This window comes from Rosa rugosa, chromosome 7 (assembly GCF_958449725.1).
Source record: "Rosa rugosa chromosome 7, drRosRugo1.1, whole genome shotgun sequence".
Lineage (NCBI taxonomy): Eukaryota > Viridiplantae > Streptophyta > Magnoliopsida > Rosales > Rosaceae > Rosa > Rosa rugosa.
In genome coordinates, this window is record NC_084826.1 from 29,912,143 (window position 1) to 29,938,781 (window position 26,639).

General features: G+C 37.7%; 2 long non-coding RNA genes across 2 annotated transcripts; both read right to left on the reverse strand.

Annotated features, from left to right (window-relative positions):
- Positions 1 to 19,018: 19,018 nt before the first annotated feature.
- Positions 19,019 to 20,815, reverse strand: LOC133720841 (uncharacterized). Its single transcript, XR_009851992.1, has 3 exons — positions 20,555 to 20,815; positions 20,206 to 20,294; positions 19,019 to 19,240 (listed from the first exon to the last, which is right to left on the reverse strand). It is a non-coding gene; the product is annotated as an uncharacterized LOC133720841 (long non-coding RNA).
- Positions 20,816 to 21,688: 873 nt separating this feature from the next.
- On the reverse strand, positions 21,689 to 23,776 carry LOC133720840 (uncharacterized). Its single transcript, XR_009851991.1, has 3 exons — positions 23,634 to 23,776; positions 23,135 to 23,278; positions 21,689 to 22,209 (listed from the first exon to the last, which is right to left on the reverse strand). It is a non-coding gene; the product is annotated as an uncharacterized LOC133720840 (long non-coding RNA).
- Between the last annotated feature and the right edge of the window lie 2,863 nt (positions 23,777 to 26,639).

The window sequence follows — 26,639 nt, forward strand, 5'->3', positions numbered from 1 at the left end:
CCCGGCCATGCCCGGTTCTATTTATTGAATTTAAAACTTGCATCAGGGGGGGACATACTACCTAAACTCTGAGCTACATAAGTATTATTACAATAATCATCATAGAGAACATCCTGAATAATAGCAGGTGTCTCTTCTAACCACACATCATCAATATAAAATAAAGAATTAAATTATGTTTAGTCCCTGTACTCTGACCATTTTTTCGTTTCAGTCCCTGACATTCTCATTTAATCTGAAAAGTCCATGAGGTCATAATTTCCGTCTAATAGGTCCTCGCCGTTAAGATTCCGTCAAGTTGGGCCGTTAAATTGCTGATGTGGCACTCAATTAAGGTTGTGCCACGTCAGCCTGTTAACGGAATAATTGGACGGCGAGGACCTATTAGACGGAAATTGTGACCTCAGGGACTTTTTAGATTAAATTAGAATGTCAGGGACTGAAACGATGACAGAGTCATAGTACAGGGACTAAACAAAACTAGCTAGGTGTGCAAGCCTATCCGCAACACCATTAGCTTCACGGTAAATGTGACGAATCCTAACATATTGAAAGGAAGACATATTGACAGGACCCGCCCCGGATTTCACCCCGAAATCCGAAGTGGCCCTGCGGGGCCTACTTTAGAAGAAATTCTACCAAAAATTTAGCGGAACTTCCCCTAAAAGTAGGCTACCCAAAACCTGTAGGAAAACATTTACACTTCTAAATCATCCATCCTTAATCTCCTGGAGCCATCTGCTCCCCAAATCACAACTCCAATTTCACAAATATCAGTCTCAAACCAAAAACAATATTAATCCCATAGGTTATCAGAGCAATACTAATCCACTAGGTAACAAAGAAAACAGAAATAGAATGAGTACGCGGAAGCAATGCTGTTGGCTATGCCTCGACTCCATGTACGCCCGACCTTAACTAATTTCGCCTGCAAACTGGGCATTTGAAACCGAAGGGCCCAGGGGAAAGTACATAAAAACGTTAGCGTGAGTGGACAAAAATAAATGTTTGTAAAACGAAAGAAATAGAGTTTATACTTTCCCACATTTATTTCCTTTAAAAACCCGATGCATGCAAAAGTTAAAGAAACAAAACAACTTTTAATTCAACCCAAGAAAACCGACTAGCCCCGGCCGCTAGTCACAGCCACCAAGTAAAAAGGATTGAAACTCCGTTACTCAAGAAATTAAGACCAGCCCCGCTGGTTAAAAGAATCGGACTAGACCCCGCTAGCCCAGAAATAATATAATGAGTAGGGGAAGATGATAGCCATACGAATAAGCCACTCAGGCTTGGGTGATAGCCTCCCAGGCTAAAGTACTCCCATATACTCCCGTTATATACCCACACGCCACTATGTGTAGCGATTAGGATACTGGGCTTCAGCATTACCGTCACAAAGACAGTAACCAGCGCCACAAAGGCGGACGGGCTTCGGTGATCCCATCACCTCGCCACAAAGGCGGAAGATCAATGCTAGCAATGATAATAGTCACCCAAAGTATGGCAAAAGGGCAATCCAATCACCACATAAATCCATAAATACATAAGACTTCCCCAACTCTCGCAAATGCATTTCCAATGACGTGTCCCACACGGCAAGATAATCTCAAGTTCAAAATAATTAGGAGAGAAATAATAATAAAACATAATCTCCGTAAGTTGAAATAAAACCAAATCCAAAATCATCATCAAGGCATTCTCAATGCCAAAACCGAAAGTCGGTAAAAAAATTAAGAAGTATAACTCTATCGAAAACCCATTTCGAAAATTCTTTCAGAAAACTCAGAATCAACGAAAGAGAATATAAATCATTCCGGAAAACACCTCGGAAATTGTATTATTGAAAAACAACCAATAACCATGTTATCCAAATCGAGCATAGAAAATAATAACTCAAAATCATGCTAGAAGCATTCACCAAATAAAAATATGATAATCCGAAATTAATATCATATGCTCGATAAACGTCATGTTAATTAATAAAGCATTAATTAGATAAAGTAAATGCATGCATCGTTTCTTAAAAATAAAGGTCCACTCACAATACTATTCCGACGATCACGCATACGAGTTCCTTCATCGAGCAATAGCTCGGTACGTCGCCCTGTACACAATTATATTTCGTGAATAACTATTCTAATTAAATACGATTCTCAAAATCGAATCCTCATATAACATCTCTCTAATTCTTCTCGGATTCAACCCAAATTATACCACTAATACCAATTCGTTAATTTAAAGGTTCCAAGGTAGAACCGAGAGATATCCGACGGTCGGATTCTCGTAGTTCGATAATCGAAACCCTAAACTTCAAAAATTCATAATTAATTCCAAGTTTCTCCAAAAATCACCAAACTTCACATACAAGCTCTACAACATTTATAAAATTTAATGGGCTAAAAACTGGAATTAAAACACTGCCCTACACACCTCCACGCGCCACCCACAGTGGCGGCGCGTGGGGCTCACGCGCCGGCGGCCACCACCTCCGATGGCCACCAGAAATCAACAGTAGCTGCAAAACCACAGACCCAACAACATTCTCAACTACAACTTCTCTCAATTTTAACTTTAAATGTCCGGATTAAGCCCGTGAAGAAAACCCAGAAATGGGTTTCTGATCCCCTCTTCGATTCGACCTCTACACCGGAAATTGCAGCAAGAGGGGTTGGGGAAAACGTTCACCAGCTCGAGGAGTCCCTGCTGTCCACTTTTGGCGGTCGGAGGTGGTCGGAAACAATGGAATCGCCGGAAGGATCGAAATCGGACCCGGAATGAACTTCACGTCGATTTGAGCTTTTCCGGCCGAATCGTTGAAAATCAAGGGCACCAGCGTGAAGGTGGGAAGGAGGCGAGTTTGTGGTGGCTTGGAACAAGCCGGGGGACGGCCGGACGGCGTCGAATTGCAGCGAGGAAGCTGCTGCCCGAAGAGGAAGGGGGAGAGCGCGGGGAAGAGAGAGAGCTGGGGTGAGTTTCCGGAAATGGAAACCTACCTCAGTAATTTTCCATATATATATAAAAATTTTACCATGAACAGTAACTTTCACATTTTCGCGTATAACTTTCGCATACAAATTCCGATTTTTACGAACCACATATGCACGCGCTCGGTTTAACATCCTCTACAACTTTCGTGAAGAAAATTTTCACAGATTTTGACCCGAACAAAAAGTCATATTCTAACCCCCCCTAAACTGTAAAATGATAACTGCGAACAGTAAAACATATCGTAATTCACATACACACAGTAAAAGAGGTTAAATCGGATATGGGGTGTAACACATATAATCTTTGCAATTGTCTAGAATCCGACTTACCTCCGAGAAATTCTTCTCTCCGCTATTAAGTGCAGCAACCAATTTTCTGTTTTAGTTAGTGCTTGACTATTTGAAACATTGAATTTACTATGTGTAATTAATTAATGATCGCTAAATTTTAATGAATTTACGTTAGAATTTGACTGCGGCTAAATGGAACCATGGGAACGATGGTAAGATGAGAAGGGGGATTTCGATCGTATGGAAGAGCAGTGAACTAGGTTTATGGAGGTGAACAACTCATAAAAACTGTAGGACTACAAGTATCTCATGACTCTTCTATTGTATTTGTACTGAATCCTTAAAGAAGATTTCTACAACTACATACAATGATTAATGAATTATATACAATTTACTTGCATACAGACTATTGGTGTGTTGATTTATAATATCGGATTAGTTAGTCTCAAAAGACTATAGGTTTTCCAAAGCCTCTGTTGGGGATGCGATGTTAATCAGATGATCATGCAACAAGTCAAGGATTGAAACACTAACCCTCTGTCAATAATGCTAGGATGCTTAGATAGATGATGAAATTTGGGTGCAGAGAGAAGAAATTAATTCGGCAAAAGATGAATATTAAAAAAAAAAAAAAAAGGTGTATACAGCCGCAACCTAAACTTTTTGACATGCATAAATTATAGTCTCCAAGAAAATTAATAAGAACATAAAATGTAGGGCGAGGCTCTAATGAGGACTTCATAAAGATAATTAAATCAACAGTTGGATTACATGCATGTGTTTGTACCTATTTTTGGTAAACTGGCCCGTAAATCAATTGGCCGATAGATGAGGAAAATATAGTGTTTTTCTTGTTGATACTCGATAAATTTCATATTTATGAGATTTTATTAGATATTAACTTTTGGAGAATAAATGAAAAGGAAAGGAAATAACGGCGATAATTATTCTTTGGAATAATTAATGCCGAGATTTTATTGAGTTTGAAGGCATTAGAGAGAATATTGCATATTTAAGAACAAATCAATATAATGGCGCCGCAAGAAGAATGCAATTATGGTGCGATTAAGGAATTTATTACTCCTAATTGTATTTTCTTTCCTAAATGTTATGTTTGTAATAGTATAAATAGGAGGCATTTAGCTCATTATAAGTGGTCCTCGACCAACACAACTCAAAATCAATACATCAAATTCTCTACAATATCAATCTTTTCATTCTTTCTCTAGCCTTCTTTAATCTTTATCGCTTTCTTTACCTTCCGTACTTTATCTTTCTTGCAATTTACTCTTCAGTCTCTTTAAATTTCATGCAATTTAATTAATTCGCATTTAGATTCTTGCTCTTTCACTTTTCGCACTTTACTTTCTGCAACCTATAGCAAAAAATAAAAAAAGAGAAGCAGCATCGGTGAAGACGCCGAAAGTCCTTGCAACAAAGGTAAGAGAACCTAGCAGCCGAGACGGTTCCTTCCTCGGCCCACAGTCACTTGAAAGAAGTTAGATCAAGCGCAAATCTTATCAAAACTTCACTTGACCAATTGGCCGCAAGTTGGCACGCCTGCGTATCGAGAAGGACAATTGGACCGCAAGTCTCTCGGCCTCTAATTTTGGCCAAGACGATTTTGAGGCAAACATCTTTTGGCACGCCCAGTGGGACACTAATGTTTTAGGCGTATTCACAATGAGTTTCTCTGAGCCGAATTCAAACGGCTCAAGTTCAATATATGGTGTCAATGGGAGGTACAGTTATGCTGCGTGCAAAAGTTTTGTTGATTTCAATAGCCACGCCGCATGGAATTTACAAACACCGAAAACGCAACCTCAATATTGTTGCATTTTTGACAAGGAGGTTAATTTTCCTCCAGATGGTGAGCCGAAATTTGATTTCGACATTGAGCCTATTTATGAGACATATGAAGATGACGGAATTCATTGCTTTGATCCACTCAGAGGGCTAACGCACCATCAAGAAGTTGATTGTTTAAGTGAGGAGCTTGTACACTTTGACATGATTGTCGGAGATAAAACCGACCTAGAAAAATCAAAATCGGCCAAGTTTGAAATGAAAGCCGAAGTGGGTCATTTAAATACACTTGGTGAGGTTCAACGTTCAGCCTACTTAGTGGTTGAAGATCAAGAAGATATAAGTTATTCAAATTCAATGTTACAGTGCTTCCATTTGCTTGAATCAAATGCCACAAACAAAAGAAATTCCAAGTTTGCAGTAAAACATCGTTGGCCTCCTCCAAATTGGCCACGATAATTTTTACGTTCTGTTTTCTTACTTTCGTTTCTAAAAAAAAAAAATACAAGCGATTTTTTACGGCCAAAAGAAAGTAAAGCGGCCGAGAGCTTTTATAAAAAGGAGAAGTTGGTGATGCATGGTTGTAAAAACAGTAAGCATGCTGCTGCAAAGCTAGAGCTGATATTTAAAGGTGAATGGTGACCATGATGGCTTATTAATTGTGGAATTGAGACGTGTAGCCAATAAAGGTATGAATCTCATTTTAATTTTCAATTGCAAAAGTGCTATCATGCAGCAAGCATTTGTAAATTTGAAAGTTTTGGAGCTAAGCATTTATAAGCATACCATCAAGAGGAGAAAGAATTGCTTGTCGGCAGCCGTCTTGTGATTCGGCAGCCGTAAAAAGCCATGGTTCTCTATGATTATGGCTGGAAAATAATTTTGATGTTAGGCCAAGAGTAATTTTCTTCTCTTGCTCAAGAGTTCACTCGACAACGAGGCCGACATTATTCACTAGTTCCTTAACCACTCGGCTCAATCCAAGGCTCAAGGAACTGGGGGGGGGGGGGGGGGGGCTATGTTTGTACCTATTTTTGGTAAACTGGCCCGTAAATCAATTGGCCGATAGATGAGGAAAATATAGTGTTTTTCTTGTTGATACTCGATAAATTTCATATTTATGAGATTTTATTAGATATTAACTTTTGGAGAATAAATGAAAAGGGAAGGAAATAACGGCGATAATTATTCTTTGGAATAATTAATGCCGAGATTTTATTGAGTTTGAAGGCATTAGAGAGAATATTGCATATTTAAGAACAAATCAATATAATGGCGCCGCAAGAAGAATGCAATTATGGTGCGATTAAGGAATTTATTACTCCTAATTGTATTTTCTTTCCTAAATGTTATGTTTGTAATAGTATAAATAGGAGACATTTAGCTCATTGTAAGTGGTCCTCGACCAACACAACTCAAAATCAATACATCAAATTCTCTATAATATCAATCTTTTCATTCTTTCTCTAGCCTACTTTAATTTTTATCGCTTTCTTTACCTTCCGCACTTTATCTTTCCTGCAATTTACTCTTCAGTCTCTTTAAATTTCATGCAATTTAATTAATTCGCATTTAGATTCTTGCTCTTTCACTTTTCGCACTTTACTTTCTGCAACCTATATCAAAAAATAAAAAAAGAGAAGCAACATCGGTGAAGACGCCGAAAGTCCTTGCAACAAAGGCAAGATAACCTAGCAGCCGAGACGGTTCCGTCCTCGGCCCACAGTCACTTGAAAGAAGTTAGATCAAGCGCAAATCTTATCAAAACCTCGCTTAGCCAATTGGCCGCGAGTTGGCACGCCTGCGTATCAAGAAGGACAATTGGACCGCAAGTCTCTCGGCCTCTAATTTTGGCCGAGACGATTTTGAGGCAAACAGCATGTTGAATAAATAATATTACAACTAAAATTTGAACAATTCATCCAACCGCTAATTTAAAAGTTCTCATTAAAGACTCTTCCTAAGATTCAGATAATTTACATTCGATTAATGCTAGGTGAACTACTATTTTTTTGTATTTCATGCATCCTACACAATATGTAGCAGCTGATGCAGTACAAAGTCCAACATATTAGAGAATTTTATAATATGATGTGGTTGTTCTAGACTAACTGTCATATAAGACAGGATGTAACTGATGGTTTAAAATTTGGTGATGATCATTTTATTCTTTTCCATAAGGAGGAATATATACTGATACATCCTTATACATTAAGTTAAAGTAATAAACAAGATACTGGACTCCTATAAGACATCTGATTACAATAGGAAACAAGATCCTAATTAAACACAAAATATTCCTGTGTTTAAACAATTGGCCGATAGATGAGGAAAATATGTTTGTACCTATTTTTGGTAAAGGGGGGGGGGGCTATGTTTGTACCTATTTTTGGTAAACTGGCCCGTAAATCAATTGGCCGATAGATGAGGAAAATATAGTGTTTTTCTTGTTGATACTCGATAAATTTCATATTTATGAGATTTTATTAGATATTAACTTTTGGAGAATAAATGAAAAGGGAAGGAAATAACGGCGATAATTATTCTTTGGAATAATTAATGCCGAGATTTTATTGAGTTTGAAGGCATTAGAGAGAATATTGCATATTTAAGAACAAATCAATATAATGGCGCCGCAAGAAGAATGCAATTATGGTGCGATTAAGGAATTTATTACTCCTAATTGTATTTTCTTTCCTAAATGTTATGTTTGTAATAGTATAAATAGGAGACATTTAGCTCATTGTAAGTGGTCCTCGACCAACACAACTCAAAATCAATACATCAAATTCTCTACAATATCAATCTTTTCATTCTTTCTCTAGCCTACTTTAATTTTTATCGCTTTCTTTACCTTCCGCACTTTATCTTTCCTGCAATTTACTCTTCAGTCTCTTTAAATTTCATGCAATTTAATTAATTCGCATTTAGATTCTTGCTCTTTCACTTTTCGCACTTTACTATCTGCAACCTATATCAAAAAATAAAAAAAGAGAAGCAACATCGGTGAAGACGCCGAAAGTCCTTGCAACAAAGGCAAGATAACCTAGCAGCCGAGACGGTTCCTTCCTCGGCCCACAGTCACTTGAAAGAAGTTAGATCAAGCGCAAATCTTATCAAAACCTCGCTTGGCCAATTGGCCGTGAGTTGGCACGCCTGCGTATCAAGAAGGACAATTGGACCGCAAGTCTCTCGGCCTCTAATTTTGGCCGAGACGATTTTGAGGCAAACAGCATGTTGAATAAATAATATTACAACTAAAATTTGAACAATTCATCCAACCGTTAATTTAAAAGTTCTCATTAAAGACTCTTCCTAAGATTCAGATAATTTACATTCGATTAATGCTAGGTGAACTACTATTTTTTTGTATTTCATGCATCCTACACAATATGTAGCAGCTGATGCAGTACAAAGTCCAACATATTAGAGAATTTTATAATATGATGTGGTTGTTCTAGACTAACTGTCATATAAGACAGGATGTAACTGATGGTTTAAAATTTGGTGATGATCATTTTATTCTTTTCCATAAGGAGGAATATATACTGATACATCCTTATACATTAAGTTAAAGTAATAAACAAGATACTGGACTCCTATAAGACATCTGATTACAATAGGAAACAAGATCCTAATTAAACACAAAATATTCACAGCTCATTCTAACACTGCCCCTCAAGTTGGTGCATAGATGTCAATCATGCCCAACTTGTCAAGTGAGCTGTTAAATACTTTTCCGGATACTGCCTTGGTAAGAACATCTGCCAACTGGTCCTCTGATTGAATGAAAGGAAATTGAATTATTTTCCTGTCCAAATTCTCCTTGATGAAATGTCAATCTACCTCTACATGCTTTCTACAATCATGTTGAATAGGATTGTGCGCAATCTCAATTGCTGCTTGGTTATCACAGTGCAAACTCATTGAACTCCTATTCTTGAAGCCCAAATTCTTTAATAGTTGTCTAATCCATAGCAGCTCACACACCATGAGCCATGCCTCTAAAATCGACCTTAGCATTGGACCTAGCAACGACCTTTTGTTTCTTACTCCGCCATGTCACAAGATTTCCTCCAACAAAAGTGAAATATCCTGAAGTAGACCTTCTATCTACCTGTTTGAGTCACATTAGCGATTGCTTGTGCCTTTCCTTGATCTAGAGATGTTTCTGAAGTATTTATTGCAGCTTTGCCTCCAATATTCTTCCCAAGCTTCTTGGTGAAATCCCACCATTTTGGATAGCCAACAATCTCATAGCACTTCCATTTAGAATGACCTAATTCCCACAATGTTGATAGATCATACCTCCAGGCCGAGATAGGGAAGAATTGTACCGAGGCCGAGGATTTTGTAGAGAAGCACTGGGTTTGGCTGAAGATGATCCAAAAGATAGGCCTTGTCTAGGATGATTAACTGCTAGTACCGAGCCTTTAGAAATTGTCGGAGAGCTACCCATAGTCTTCTTCTGCTGATCCACCATGCAGACATAAGCTTAGCTACTCTTAAGATCTAGTTTCAGCTCTTTGCGCAAATTTTCTCCATGCACCTGATCAAAATCAGAGTCCAGACCACTTAAGAAAATATGGAACCGGAGTTGTGCCATTGCGCAGCTGAGTTGAGTCATTCCTGCTGCAGTGTCTTCTTGACAGGGGCGGCCCTGAGGGTTGCCGCCTCAGGCCACCGGCTCTCCAGGGCCTCCGTAGTTTCTGTAGATATGTTAAAGATAGTATAAATATTTTGTTTGCTTTTACAAACAATGGATGGCATGTTGCTCCAGCGGAACTCTAATCAGTTTGCGTCCTCCCCACCAAGGTTCGAATCCCAGATTCTCATTTTTGTTTTCACTTCTCTTTTTTTTATTTAATCTCTTAAGTCAATTTTTCTTGGACCCCGTGGCCCAGCCCACTGTTTTTTTTTTTCTTCTTGTTCTTTTTCTATATAAACTTTCCTTTTCCTTTTTCCATATGACTAACTAATTTAATTCAGAAATTTATGTAGGGAATAAAAATTCATATACTTTTGTTTTGTTATTAATTTCATATTTACTTTTATTCAAAATACATGATTTTGTATTGTTATTTGAAGCAAAAATATATATATATATATATATATATATATATATATATATATATATATATATATATATATATATATATGTATGGGAGGTCATATATATACGGGAGGCCACATTTTAATTCTTCGCCTCAAGCCATTGCAATCTCAGGACCGGCCCTGCTTCTTGAGTTGTGCTCCTATGATCAATCTCTTGAAAAATGGCAATCAATTCATTGTAATATGTAGAGAGAGGTCTCCCATTTTGCAGAGCAGTGAAGGACTTCCAATTCAACTCGAAAATCTGAGTTTCATCAGATCTATCATTGAAAGTTTTGGAAACCGCATACCAAATCTCCTTAGCGATGCCAAGTCGAATAAACCTTTGCATAAGTGTTGAAATTATTGAATCAATATGCCAACTCTTGACTTTGTGGTTGTCAGTGACCCACGTATCATAGTTGGGATTTCCGAGTTGTGGCTTGACTGCTACTCCGGTAAGATAGCCCGCTTTATTGTGAGCACCAATACACATCTCCATAACCTAAGACCAAAGAGAATAGTTGGTCTCATCCAGGATGACTCAGGTAGGGAATGGTGAAGAATAATTGTGGTATTGAACATAAACAATAGGTAGGGCTGAATCAGATGAGGATGGAATTACTTTGGTGGTTTCGTCAACAGCCATGATTTGGAATTAGGATTTCTTTTCGAGTTTCAGGACTTGTATTTGTAGTGGAATGTGATGGGATCTTCGAAATTCGGGATAAACTCATATTTGGAATTCGGAATTTGAAGGTAGGAGAGTGTTGTCTTAAGAGTTAGGATGTTCAATGCTCTGAACCATGTCAGAACTGATGGCTTAGAATTTGGTGATGATTTTATTCTTCTCCATAAGGAGGAATATATACTGATACATCCTTATACATTAAGGTAAGTAATAAACAAGATATTAGACTCCTATAAGACATCTTATTACAATAGGAAGCAAGATCCTAATTAAACATAGAATATTCATAGCTTATTTCAATAGTATGTGTTACCAAAAAAAGTAGTTCAACTAGCATTATTCTTTACAGTCATTGCTAGTAGAGTATATAAATTAATTAATTTTGCACTTATAGAGAGAATTCAAAGAAACTGAAATAAGAAGTTAACATATATTTTCATAATAAGAGAAATAGGTTGTTCCAGCACATTTATAGTGATCCATCTAAGAATGAAGGAAGGAACTGGACAGGTGCTGGGCTCATGACTACCAACCTACCAGCTCATAAGCACCAAGGACTCCTATACAACCAGCAAAGCTAAAATATAAAAAATTACACTAAAAGGTGGATATTACTTGTTACATCCCGAACCTAAATTTATCGGCTTACTATCCATTTGGACGGTAAACGACAATTACTTTCACCTCTTTACTTCGTTTTGATACTTTTAATGGCCCTAGCTAAAAGTTGACTTTTTGTTCGGGTCCGTTTTTCAGAAAAATTTCTTCATGAAAGTTGTGGAGGACGGTAAACCGAGCCCGTGTATATGTGGTATGTAAAAATTAGTGTTCATATGCGAAATTTATGCGTGAAATACGAAAGTTACTTTTCATGGTAATTTAGTGTATATATGGAAAATTCACTGTGGTAGGTCAGAACTACCTCGGATAACTTTTCTTTCTCTTTCTCTCTCCTCTCCCCCGATCTCTCTCTCTCTTTTCCGTCGACCTCTCTCTTTCTTCCCTTCATTTTGTCGCCATCCGGCCACCTGACGGCGTGTCACCGGCCATTTTGGAAGCCCCTCTTCCTCCTCAACACGCCAATGAGCATGGGTCACAGCAATTTTGCCGGAGGAGAGAGATCGAAGTCAAAAACCATAATATTGCAATTCGGTGTTTCCGGCCAGTTCCTCCAATTCCGGCCATCTCCGACCGCCAAACCAAGTCCAATAGGAACGCCTCGAGCCATTTGACATTTTCCCCTCAGCTTCAAGCATCAATTTGCAGTGTAGAGGGAGAATTAAGCAAACCCGATTCTAGGGTTTGAAAATTTCTGGAAAATTTTCACCAACCAATTTCGAGCACTTCAAGGTAAAATTGGAATTTGTTATAGTTGAGAAAAGTGTTGGGCTTGATGAGTAGGTGTTGCTGCCAAAATTTAGTGGTCATTGGAGGTGGTGGCCAGTGGCGCGTGAACCCCATGCGCCGCCACTGTAGGTGACGCGTGGAGGAGCGTAGGGCTGTTTCTCACTTCAATTTTCATAGCCTATTAAATCCTAAAATTGTTGTAGAGTATATATATGAAGTTTGGTGAAGTTTGGATGGATACCGGGGAGGATTGAAGGAGTTGAGATTAAGGAGACAATTAGAAATTCGATTTTAATTATCATAAAGCTATTTTCCATCCTGTAATTATTTACGAACGATTATTTTGTACAGGACATGAGGGGCCTCCAGTTGAGGAAAGTTTCAACCGACGGCAGGATTAGCCGTTTATTGTGAGTGGACTTTGTTTTAAACAATATGCGTGCAATCATTCTTTTTAAATACATGGATTTATTTATCAAGCATGTTTTGAAATTGTAGAGTTTGATTTATGACACTTACGTTGATTTTGAATTTCGTGGATGACATCGCTTTATTTTAAGTGATTAAGACTTTACCTTATTTTCTGATTTATTTTGTTTTTGAATTTGAAAATATCTTGGCATGCGGGGCCACGTCATTGGAATATAATTATTTTCTTGAGGAATTTGGGGAACCTTTATGGATTTATGAATTTCTTGGTTTTGAATTATTTTATTCACCATACATGGGTCGATATAGATTGTTCGTTTAGTTCTTCTCCTCACGTGAGCTGCACTCAAGGCTCCTCCTCACTTACTTTGTGTTTGCGGGTTGAAGTTGAGGGTAGATCCTAGGAAGCTCCGACCCAAGTCAGAGAGACTCCATGCTGTATGGTGACATTTTCATCCCCATACTCTGCTGTTACTTTACTAGCGGGGCTAGTTCGATTTCTTTCATCCAGCGGGGCTGGTTTTATTTTTCTCGTGTATCGGCTTCTCTTTCCTTCTTTATTACTTGTTTTGTGACTAGCAGGGCTAGTCGGTTTTATGGAAGTGAGCTTCAATCGGATTATGTTTATCTAGTTGTTACATGCATTGAGTTTTTAAAGAAATAAATGTGGGAAAACGTAAAATCCCTTTTCTTTACAATTACTTATTTTTGTTCACTCACGCTAACATTTTTATATGCTTCCCCTGGGCCCTTGGGTTTCAAATGCCCAGTTTGCAGTGTAGCTGTTCGGCTTTAGGAGTTGAGGCTTAGCACCACCGCTGCTATCTATCCTTCGTAGGTTAATTGGTAACCTACTTTGTTTATCGTTGTTCTTTTGGCTTTAGGCTGCTTTGATAACCATGAGACTGTTGTATTAATATTGTAACCTATGACTTGGTTTCAATTTGAGATACTTGGATAATTTTATTACTCTAAATTGTGGAGTTGTTCGGTTTTGGGAGCAGGGTGGCTCCAGGGGTTTTGAGGGTGATTGTTTAGAAGTATTTATTATTTTAACTTGTTTTGGGTTGTCCACTTTTAGGGGAAGTTCTACCAAATTTTATGTAGAATTTTCTAGAAAAGTGGGCCCTACAGGGCCACCTCAGATCTCAGCGTGAGATATCGGGGCGGGTCCTGACATTACTAGGCTCTTATCATCCCACCCCTCTTAGAGAAAATTCATCATCTTCAACCCTTGGATTCTGGAAACCGCAACTGAAATTTGTTAACTTTTTCCCAACTTGCATCTTCTTCATTCCCATTTCTCTGTTGGACCAACCATTTCACTATTGGTGAATTCCCTTGCTTAAACAATGCTCTTTCCATAATCTTGTGAGGATACCAGTTCTCCTTGTTACAATCAAAACTTGGAGGAAGGTGTGGTGAAGTAATCACAGAATCACCAACCTTATTTTTTAGAAGTGAAACATGGAAAACAGGGTAATCTTTTGCAGTTGGAAGCAACTCCAATTTGGAAGCTACTTTTCCAATCCTGCTAATGATTTGAAAAGAACCAAAATACTGAGGGTCAACTTTTGAGATTTCCTCACCTGCACTGACTTCTACCTGTAGGGCTATAGCTTTAGGAAAATCCAATCTCCCACACTGAACTCTCTCTCCGTGTGGTGCTTGTCATAAAAGGATTCCATCCTTTGTTGTGCCTGCTTCAAGTTCCATTTCAAGGACGCCAACAATTCATCTATACTTTTTAAAAGTAAATCAAATTGATGCACAGAAGTAGTACCTAGAACATAAGAATGAATTTGGGGAGGAGGGACCCCATATAGAGCTTGATATGGACTCATCTTAATAGTTGAGTGATGAGTGGTGTTGTACCACCATTCAGCCGAAGGAAGCAATTCTGGCCATTCGGTTTTCTTTTGTTCACAGATCACACTCCTTAAATATTGCTCAAAGACTCTATTTAAACACTCAGTCTGGCAATCGCTTTGTGGATGGTAAGCAGTACTTTTATCCAACTTAGTCCCTTAAAGTTCAAAGAAACTTGTCCAAAAAGCACTGAGAAAGGCCAGATCTCTGTCATGTATTTTATGTTGTGGCAATATTCCATGCAGCTTGAACACTTCTTTCACAAACAGATCAGCTATTGACTTTGTTGTGTAGGGGTGACCTAAGGCAATGAAATGGCCATATTTTGTCAACCTATCTACTACCGCCAAAATTGAAGTTTTTCCATCTACATTAGGGAGGCCGTCTATAAAATCCATGGACATGTCAGTCCATACTCCTTCAGGTATTGATCTTGGGCTGAAGCAAACTAGGAGGTGCCAAGGTTTCATAATACACCTGTTGGCACACCATACATTCAGACATAAAGACCTTGACTTGTTTCTTTATACCTACCCGACGATTTCTTCATTTTCCGGCCTCCTCCGGCTGTGGCACCGGCCTAGACCAACGCATCTCGATATCCTCGTTGGATCCCAGCTACTGCCTTAGCCCAAATCGACCCGTACATGAAGGATCGAAAGGTGACTTTCGAGGCACCGCTGACTTGGAGCGACCTCTCTCCTCCAGCCACAACAGGGCTTGAAACTATTGAGATTTTGTAGCTCTCTTCTCCAGCAAGGGATCCAGTGTGGTGGCTCAGCCCAATTCTCACTGTAGTCAGCAGAATTAGCGGTTGAAAATTGACAGTTGAAAGGTTACGAGCTTGATCCCGACAGATCTAGGCTAAATCAGCCTTAGTGCCGGGTATGAAAGTTGCTCCCCTTGATGTGATCTACAAGTTGGTTGGAGTGGGTTTTGCATTCTATGAAGTTGGTTTGCGGTGCATGGGGCTCACCAGCAGCCGCTTGTGCTCCGGCCTTCCCAGGAGCAGATCTTTGCTCTGTTATCTTGTGTTCATTGATATGAATATGTGAATATATGTTGTGTTACCTCTCCTCGATCATTTGGACGAGTTGAGTTATTTTCGGTTTTGGTTCGTAGGATGTTAGATCCGTGAGGATGTAGATGTTGGATCGTCCTTTTGTTTGGGCAATCTGACCCTTGAAGTGTTCCGGAGGCTTTGAGTAGTCTCAGATGAAACTTCGTCTTGGTTGACGTGGTATTCGAACTTTATTTTGAGTGTTTCAAACTTAGATGCTTTTGTACCTTAAGTAGTATTAAGATGTAACCTTGATGTAATTAGGTACGTGACAAATTTGGATTGAGCGGATTGTGGCGATTTGCTCTTATCTTGAGTTGCGTGTGAAGAAACAGTTTATTTAACTATGAGTCTATGACTATAGTTTGTAATAGTGGCATTCCTGAGTAAATGACTATGTGTGTGTGTGTGTAGGATTAGAAGCGGACGTCCGCAACTGATCCAAAAGTGTGAATGCCACTCACGGAGGCTCGAGACGGCGACAATGGCGGCCCTGGTTCTGTCCTCGGAGACCAGGGACACCCCGGACGTGATCGAAGTCGAAATTGGTCTGCCAGTGGACTCCTTAGTGATGAGTTTGAAGTCGAAATTGGTTTGCTTGGAGTTTCTGTTGAACTTCCAGCGCAGACCTCCGACTTCGATCACGTTGGCTCTCAACTTAATGGCCATCACATCCGGGGTGTCCCTGGTCTCCGAGGACAGAACCAGAGCCGCCATCATAGAAGCCCCGAGCCTCCGTGAGCGCCGTCTGTACTTTTGCATCAGCTGCTGACGTCCGCTCGTGATTGGGCCTACACACACACACAGTCCTTCTTGGCTAAGGACATCCTTACCTAAGCTTGGGTACAGATTTCCAGTTTTTGGCCACTTTTCAATCACATATTCACATTTTAACCGTTTAGTTTTTAGGTCCTAATGTATAGATCATCTTTGCAAAATTTCAGCCAAATTGATGATCGTTAAGGCATTCAAAACTGCAATTTACAACAATATACACAAACGGTTCTGGTTCGACAGATTCAATTCGTTCGTGTAAATTGCAATTTTGGATACCATAACGATCATCAATTTGGCTGAAATTTTGCAGAGATGATCTATTCATTAGGACCTAAAAACTCAACAGTTAAGATATACAGATATGAAGCTCAATAAGGGATACCTATTTTTGGCTGATATACAGCCCCCTTCCAATGAGGGATACCTATTTTTGGCCAACTTGAGGGATAGGCTCCCAGCCCTTGGATCAGGTTTAATGAGCTGATCCCAATTCCTGATTTAACACTGATTTAACCCTTATCTAACCCCAATTCCTGAACTCGGGCGCGAAAAGGGATCCTCAATTCTTTCGATTTGGCGCTCAGAAAAGATCGGGAAGCGGAGTGAGAGAACGATCAAACAGTCCGCTCAAGAGAGAGATAGAGAGCATCGAAGAAACAAAGGCTTGTGGTATCCTGATGTTTACTTTCTAAGAGAAATCCGGTATGGCTCTTCTTCTGCTATGGTATTTCTTTTCAATTATGTACAAGGACCTCTGTTCTGATGCTTGTTTGATGCTCAATTTTATGGGTTTATCCACATTTGTTATTTTGTTGTTCTAATTTTTGTCATCAATTCACTCTTTGTCTTTGATTGTCTATTTGAAAAGAATTAAACTTTTTGAGTTTATATGGGAATTTGATTTGATTAATATGGAGGACCTGAAACTCTTTGGCTTTTGTATGTTTTAATCGCTGAAGTTCTGTGCTATGAGCTTATGCTCGAAACAAGTTCTAAAAGATCACAGACTTGAAAATACAAATGTTAAATCAGGCCCTTTTGTTTCTCAGTCAAGGATACGTTTGGTGATGTTTTATAAAGATTTTGTCCTTGTATTTTTCTTATAATTTGCAGATGGTATGGTTTGTGTGTTTCTTCCTGCTTGAACACTATAGTTAGCATGAATTTCTTGATGTTCTGTTCATCTGCGATTTTGTCTTTATATACTGAATAATCACTGGTCCTGATTTTGTAGAGTTAATATGTCCTTATATCAGATATGAAGCTCAAGAGGTCTACCTTTTGCTTCTTAAAGTTATTTATCAAATAGGACCTTCATTTAAGTTGATCCCACGCCTGACTCACCTCTTGTCTGATAACCAGTAATGAAGATCCATGAAGTTATGGACGAGAAAGAATCAACTAGGACATATTTATAATTGTTATATGTGCCTTTATTTCTCTTTTAAAACAAACTGTAATGGTGATGTCTTTCACTCTTTCTCCATGTAGCTTTGCAGCTCATTGAAAATGATGTGGTTGCTGCAATTGGCCCACAGTATTTTCAAGTCTGTGATCTTTTAACATTTGTATTTAACTTTTTAGTCCTGCTGCATGTGTTTAGTTTCATGACTTTGCATTCATCAATTTGAAAACGGCTTTGCATTCATTTGAAAATGGCTAGGTCTGGAATAGTAGAGTAACACCTGTTTTTGGTTCTATCATGTTTGTCTATTGTGTAATTGCATTTCTCACTGATGCAAGGTCACAAGTCTAGCATTGATGATGAGTTTTGTTGATGCAGAATGTTTGGCAGCCCCATGGAAAGCACATCAAAGACCACAGTAGAAATGGAACTGATGACATTAATGATGGTAATGTGTAGTATGATCTTATAGGACGCAGAGTTCATTCCCTGGTTTGGTATTGTTTACATTGATTCTTAATTGTTGGGAGAGATGTTCTCTTTCCTACATTTGTACCTTAAACTTCTATTGAATTAAGAGGCTTGGCCTTTTTTAACATTCCCAATTATGAATTGATATCTGAAAATTCTCCTCTGTGAAGTTGTTTTGTGATCAGTTTAGAGAAAAGAAAAAGTACAAAAAGAATGAGGTTCTCAGCATTGCTGGTTTGACGATTAAAGCGGAGCTTGTTAGCTGAACAAGTTTAACTAAATTTTTTACTGTTTTGCAATATGTTCCATTTATATTAGTGCTCAAATATTGTGGGAGTGGCTTGCATGAGTTAGCAAAGTTCCAATCCACGAGGAAAACTAAGATTTTTTGTTTTTATCAATAAAACTAAGATATTTGGATGCTCAAACCACTGAACATCTATGTATCTTTGAACCAATCCCTGTTCTCCAAGATTGAACGTTTGAATCATGTATTAGGACAGTCAAATTCTAATCGATTATCAAGAAATTCTTTTTCCATTTCAAGTTGCACATTATTAGAAGATGCTCTAAACTTCAAAGCAAGTAGTATGTGATCTATTATTGTTATATATTTTCAGGGTATCATGAAATTGGTTCTCAGGAGTTTAGACTTTCATTCAAAACACAAACGGAAAATGTCAAATGAAATTAAAAGTGTAAGCTTACTTGAAAATAGTTGCTATAGCATAGACATTTTGACACAAATGGATCATATTTCATACTAATGCCGACGACCAAACAACAGTTTTAAATAAAAACAACAAAATGCTCAGAAGTTGGAACGCCAAAATTGTATTTATTTTTCTGATTCCAAGCTAGGATATTTTATCCTCAGCAGTGGGGAACAAATTAATAGTAACTATTACTCAACAATGGTACAACAATGCAGACTTTCTACGTATTAGTTAGAAATTCTTCAGTATTTTTTCACTTGCAACTCCATCTGCTAAAAGAATTGAGGTAACTTCCTGCAAACAAAAGACATGACAAATGTCAAATTTGCACAGAAATTTGATTGTGGTAGAAATCAATCTGAACATGCTCAAGTTAATAACCAGAATCAGATCCACAAAAGCCAACATATGTGCAATGCATTAGCTTTTAATATTGTTTATGATAACAAACAAGACACCTCACTCACTGGGCAAGTCTACCAAAATATTTTTCAATCTACATTTCTGTACATGTATCAGATAGTTTTATGTTATGTTCCAGTAAATTGTGCAATCCATTTAAGTAATCAAAAGTGAGCAATTATTAGACATGACAACAGTAGCATCTTGTCTTGCACAGAACACAACTCCTAATAGATTCATGTCCACCTTAAAAGTAGTATAAGATTTACAGGACATATCTTTATGTCCATGTTTAAGTTTTCATATGATAAAAGACACTCAAAACCGAATTTGTAAATTTACGGCCAAGCATAACCCCTAAATCTTTTCGCCCCATGAAGCAACACACCAAGATGTTCACATGGATTTTACCAAACATGGACAGGCACAAGACATAACAATGATAAGAACAACAATAACACCAGCAGCAGCAACAGAACTAGCAAAAAGTAAAACAAATAAGAGCAAAGTGAAGCAGTAAAAACGAATTTTGTTCAACCTAGAATTTTGTTTACAAAATAACCCAATGTAACATTCATTTAGATAGGAGCAATTTATAGATACATTACATCTTATACCACCCAAAAAATGGACGTCTGCCTTTTATTTCTTAGTTACTGCCAAAATGAAGTAAAGGGATATCCATTGAAATATGTTTCAATTCAAGAACTAGAAGCATACCTTATCTCTATTTCAATTCATATAATTCTTTCACATGAGCACTTCATTCTTCAATCTAATAGAACCCCTAAACTAACCAATTCTGAATGTACATGAGCACATAACAAACGAATCGAAATACCAAGAACGTGAATCACCTTGGTTCTAGCTAGGCAATGTTGTCAACCTGTGTTTGGCTGTATTGCACAAGCTCCGAAAACAAGAACGCAAATGCACTCAAACTGACCTGAAACAACCGTCAAATCCCAAAATCAGCAAACATCCAAAATCTCAATCACCCAAAAATTCAATAAAAGCAAAAAAACCCAGGTCCTCATCACTCAAATTAAGGTTAATTGAGTACAAAGTTTCGATCTTTCCCCTTAAATCGAGTACCCAACACACAGAGATCCATCAAAATCGCATCCATTAAGTTGAGGGATTAGTAATTTGATGCATAACGAAACAAAAGTGAATGAGCTAGATAGAGAAAGAGAGAGAGAAGACCTCTTGTTTTCCTTTACTGAGAGGCCTTTCGAGGACGTTAGGCAGTAGCTTCATCTAACCGTCTTCTTCTTCAAAACAAATTACAGTGAGGTAAACTAACCGTCTTCTTTGAGATCGCTACCGTCGTCGTTGGGTTCGAGCTCGGCGGCCTCAGCCTGATCAAATACTCACTACAAATACAAAACCCACCTGATTTCTAGAGAAGTTCATGCTCGATTTACAAATTCTCTGAGCGAGAGAGAGAGAGAGACGAAGAGAAGAAATTGGGAGGCTTGAGAACGGACCTGAGTTCAGGAATTGGGGTTAGATAAGGGTTAAATCAGTGTTTATCACTGTTTATGATCTCAGCCGTCCAAGCTCATTAAACCTGATCCAAGGGCTGGGAGCCTATCCCTCAAGTTGGCCAAAAATAGGTATCCCTCATTGGAAGGGGGCTGATATATATTTACGTGAAATATATATCTCCTTGTGGGTTTGATGTATGATGAAAGCAATATGCATGATTGTGTTCATATTATTGTTTTGAGATGTGACTTTTTGGGAAACAATATATTGCGAAAATGATGATTTCTATTGTTTTGAAAAGTATTGAGATTGTGTAACATTTTCGAGTCCTGAGTGACCTCTTTAAATGTTTTGGTCCGGAATGACCACGGAAGTGAGAGGCGAAACAATATTTTGAAATTGAGTTCATTATTGTTTGCGAATAGTAAAATTGTTATTGTAGAATTTCATTTGTTGAGATACTATGGGTCTAAGGCTATGTTTGGTATGGCTGGGCTTTTCAGAAAAGATGGCTTCTGCTTATTTCTGAGAATAAGTGGCTGAAAAGCAAAGTTGCTGAGTGTTTGGTAAACTGGCTTTTTATAGGAGCTGTCAGTGGCAGAAGCAGTGGTAAAGTGTTTGGTATATCAATCTGGCTTGTGCTTTTTGTTTGCGGAATGACCAAATTGGACATGAGAGATTATTTTTCCTTGATTATATACAAAACAATGTTGTTCAAATGCTCTTGTTATTATTTTTAATCTTTATTATGTCCTTATTAATTTTTGTTAACTTTCAATTTTTATAAATCATGGTGACTATATGATTAATATTGGACAATTTTAAAAATAACTTATACAAATATATTAGTAACATTAATAACAATTGGTTTCTGGTTCGCATCAAATGTTCATGTTATTACGCGCATTCATCAAACTTTGAGTAATGTTATTTCTTATTGTTTCCATTTCTTGTGCACCGTGACCATGATTCTCTTCTTCTACATCATCATCCATTTCTATCCCACCACTTGACCCATAACTTTCTCTTTCTTCACTTCGGACAAAATGTCTATCACCATGTGCATGTCTCCGTATATAATTATGAAGTGTCATGGTGGCAATGACAATCTTCACTTGCTTATCAAATGAATAACCTTGCATGTCCCAAACTGTAATGGAAACCAGTGCATAAACTCATGTTAGATCTCATTTGCAGCTGCTTACTTTCTGCCTCTAGGCCTTTTCACTCACCATTTTCTGTGCAGTAGTTTGGTATTAAAACTGTCAAGAATGAATGGAATGGAAACCAGTACATAAACTCATCAAACGTTGTTAGATCTCATTTGCAGCTGCTTGCTTTCTGCCTATCCACTCTTCTTTTCTTCCAGCCTATGAAAGAACAGGCATAGAAATTGACATTAACTAACCAAATCAAAAAACCCACAACTAAAGAAGACATAAGGAAAATGCATATGGAGGAACACGATGTAGTATGTTCTATGGTATATAATTTTATTATTCTTTATCTTCTTCTTTTTCTTTTGATACTTATGTGTTTGCAGTAATTTTTAATTTATTCATTACAGCAGCACTCCTACGTCTGCAGTCCTAGGAATATATCTACATCACAGGAACATATCAATATATAAGCATGCATGCCATACTTTTCTCTCTTTTTTTTATTACTAAGATTTACTGCAGCTCCTCCTTTGATTGCATTACTAATTGTGTTCATATTTTTCCTTCAATTCATATATATCTTCCTATCAGAATAGATCAATTATTTGTCTTTTTGACAATGATAGCTTTTTTGTTCCTTTTTCATGCAAAACAATTACAGACTCATGAAATGAAAGCTCAACAACAGAAAGCACAAACACATTAGCTCTATATCAAATTCAACCAGCTCTTATAATTACATAAGAACATAACTTATCCAAGTAATGACTTAACACAAACTACATAAGCTGAACAGCAATATCAAACTGTAGTTATCCACAAGCATTATAGGCAATGCTGTTATGTTTTTTCACAAACTCACCGTCCCAAAAACTATGTTTCATGACTTTCATCTAAACTATGCAATTGCTGGAAAAAGACACCCATTTACAAAGAAAGCAGAAAAATAAGAACACCAATCCACTTGGACACTCAAAATTATCAATCTTGAAAAAGACCAACTGTGTCTACTATACTTAATAGACTTTTAATTCTACATCCAGAACCATTCTCACGGAATCAAAATGCAGTTGCATCAATCCTTCCCATTGATAGCTGTACAAAACAGTACCAAACACACACAGTTCACTCATACCTTAAAAACGTCCCTCTCGGTCTTGTACAATGGGTCTCTAGGAGCATCAATGGGCGGTTCCGTCACATTGTAGCAGCTAAATTCACTCTTATATTGCTGTTACAATACTTAAAGGCCTCGGCAGATGCTAAATCTTAACCAACTCTTCAATTAAGCATAAACAGAACAAACTTAGAATCAAAACTCTGAAATTACAGAATCAAATTCAATCACCCAAAAAAAACCCCAATTCAGTACCATAACCGTAAAAGCTAATCAAACTCAACACAATAAAATTCAATTCCCAATTTCCGAAACCTAGAGTCAATAACATGAATCAAAAGAAAAAACCCACGCCTTTTCATATGACCCAGTTCACCAAACCCCAGCGTGGTTTTTTGATTTAGAAGAGGTTGCGAAAGTCACAATGCAAAAGCTTTAACAAGAACTACGAAAATCAAAACAAATATAACAACAATTAGATTAAAGATAAGAACGAAGCAGAGGGAGAGAGACTGACTTGCTTGATTGAGGCTTCAATTTCACTTCCGAAATCCTGATGAGATGCAAGTGAGGCCGAGATCGAGAGCGAGAGCGAGAGACTGGATGCGTTTGTGATTAGAGGGAGAGCGAGAGCGAGAGCGAGACCGAGAGACTGATCGAGGGTTTGATGGCAGATGACTGTAATTTGTTCAGTCAACGGAGGGTAGAAACCGGGATTTTAAAACATTCATTAATGAACCGTAACTAGCGCTACAGTTCTCGCCGAGCTTCTGGCTTCTAAAAGCTGGAGGGAAATATGACTGGGGGGAAATATGACCATCTTAATTTGTTATTTAAGATAAGGAAGTATGTGTGGGAATATCTGTGTAATGATCGGTGAAATCAGTATGATGATTGTTTTGTAAAGGATAGAGAAATATATGTGTGATGATCAGTGTGATGATTACTCTGTAAAGGAGGTTGGTCTGTTATTAAGTTAACAACGATCGAGAAAGTTGCTGTGATAATTTCTCTGTGAAGGAGGTAAGTTTGTTATTGACTTAACAACGACTGAGTTGGTTGCTGTGAAGATTAGAGCAACCTACATTGCGAGAGTATGGAGTTTGTGATTATTAATGTGATTTTGATTGATTGATTTTAATGTAATCTCTTGAAAAAAAAAACTATATGCAGTAATTACCATGATTTGAACTGATTGTTTTAATGTAACCTCCTGAACTAAATTATATGCAGAGGTCACTATGAATTGATTTACGTTGTTTTAAATTGTGATCGTCTTGCTTCCTTCTTGGAATTCCTGTTGAGGGTTAAAATGAGTTGAAGGATCATAGTGTGACGATTATTCTCTATGGAGAGGATCGAAAAGTGATTTATTGATTTTCACCTTTGATGTTACGTTGATGACAAAGGCTTCTGCTCAAGAGGAAAAGAGTGTGATTTTGTAATTCACCGTTGTGCGTTAAAATGATTTTCAAACACTACTTGAGGTAGTTTTGTTTGATTGTAGCTTGTGTAATTGAATGCTAGGTTGAGAATCAAAGTATGTGGGTTTTAGTCACGAGTTAACTTGTGTAAGCATGATATGGTAGGACATGAAACTAATGGTTGTAGTTGTGATATATGCTTATTTACTGTTTAGGTTGAGATGACTTAAGCATGTGTTTATGTTTTGTTGTTTTGAGTTTACTCATACAAGATTTCATAAGCTTACTAGGTTTGTCTGTTGCAACCCAGTGCACTATTTGATGGTGTAGGGGTTAATCCAGCAGGTCAGGGTAATCGTGGCTGAAGTTGAAGTCTTGCGGTCGGAAGTGGTAGGAGTCAGAAGCTAAATTTGTATACTCTGATTTTATTAGACTTCCATTTTGTGGTAAGCTCATAAGGAGTATTTACTTATTATTTTGTTAACGTAACTGAATTAGTAAACTTTGTGTAATGTAATATGTGAATTAAAGAACGAGTTTGTATTAACATTGTGGGTTCGAGATATCGTTTGGTTGCCTTTGTTTAAAGGAAAAATTTTACATGTATTTAGTGTTGATGTCTGAACCATCACACCCGAAGTACTTGTGTTTAATTGATTGAAATTGTATTACTATTTGTGATTGAAAATCGGGGCGTGACATCTACGCTCTCTATTAATTTTCTGGTGTCATGCACCATCAATTTTGCACACATTAGTCAACTCCTGCATGTAGTTCAACACTGGTCTAGAAATTCCCACTAACTATTTAAGCTCAGCTTGTCGAGGCCTCCAATAAAACATGATAGCAAAGCACCCTTAGAAAATCCAGTGGCTCGTCTTGAAAGTTTATTGAACTGGGACTTACACTCACTCACAATCCTAAATTGTCTCAGCTTGGCTAGAGCAGACTGACAATCCACCATGGTATGTGAGCCAAATTCTCTCATTAGTAAAGTAGCAAACCCATGCCAATTTCCAAGATACTGGTGGTGGAATAGATGTCAGGCATCAACAGCTTCATCAAATAAATGCATAGCGGCAATGGACACTTTCCTATCATCAGGAATTTGATATAGTTCAAAGTACTGGTCAGCCATATTAAGCCATTGCAAGGGATCACCATCTCCAAATGTGGCAAACTCCAACCTCATCTGTCTCATGGTTGAGAGGTTAGGATCCAATTCAGGTTGCAATTGAAATTGGGGTAATTGAGCTGTTGATGATTGATACCTATGTGAATGAACCTATGGTGGTTTGAGTATGAAACTGAGGTTGTGATGCTTGAACTGTAGAATATAGGGTGTAGGTCGTCAAGCTTGGGGGAGGCTTCCATGAGCTCCCAACTTCCAAGTCGACGACGGGTAACTAGAACATAATAATTTTGAACTTTAACAAGATAATTAGTATACACATGATAGTGCATGTATCAGTCATTGCTATATATTATTAGAAATTTTATTAAAGATAACGAGCAACATTGCTATTTTTATTACTATGTTAACATGCATGGAGGCCCAGGACCATGGCTACTGTCACACGGTTGAAGTTTCATGCCTCTGCACATCAGAGGCATGAAACTTCAACAGTGTGACAGGTGTGATAGTAGCCTTAGGCCTCAGGCTTCGGGATGCCTCTTATTTTTGTAATTCAACATATAAATATATATAATTAAACCCAAAAAAAAACAAAAAACAAGAAGAAGAAGAAAGCTGATGAAAATGAACTAGACGATATGAAATAGTCTTCCTAAGCTTTGTAAACCTATGCTGCAAATTTTTCTTCTATATATTCTACTTTAGTCTTTGCCTTTCTCTACTCTCGGTTCCTCAAATGGTAATATCTAACTTTTGTTGTTCTATCTAAAATTCAATGAACAAATGTTAATGAAATCTCTTCATACATCATACTCTCAAATTATATTAGAAAGACCTCTTAAAATTTCGCCGTAGGCCTCGTTTCTTATCGGGACGGCCCTACGTAATATTTCACCAAAAAAAATAGCAAGTAGAGGTCTAGTAGATAATTTCTAGCTAAGTTTTTGCTAGCACTTAGTCTAGT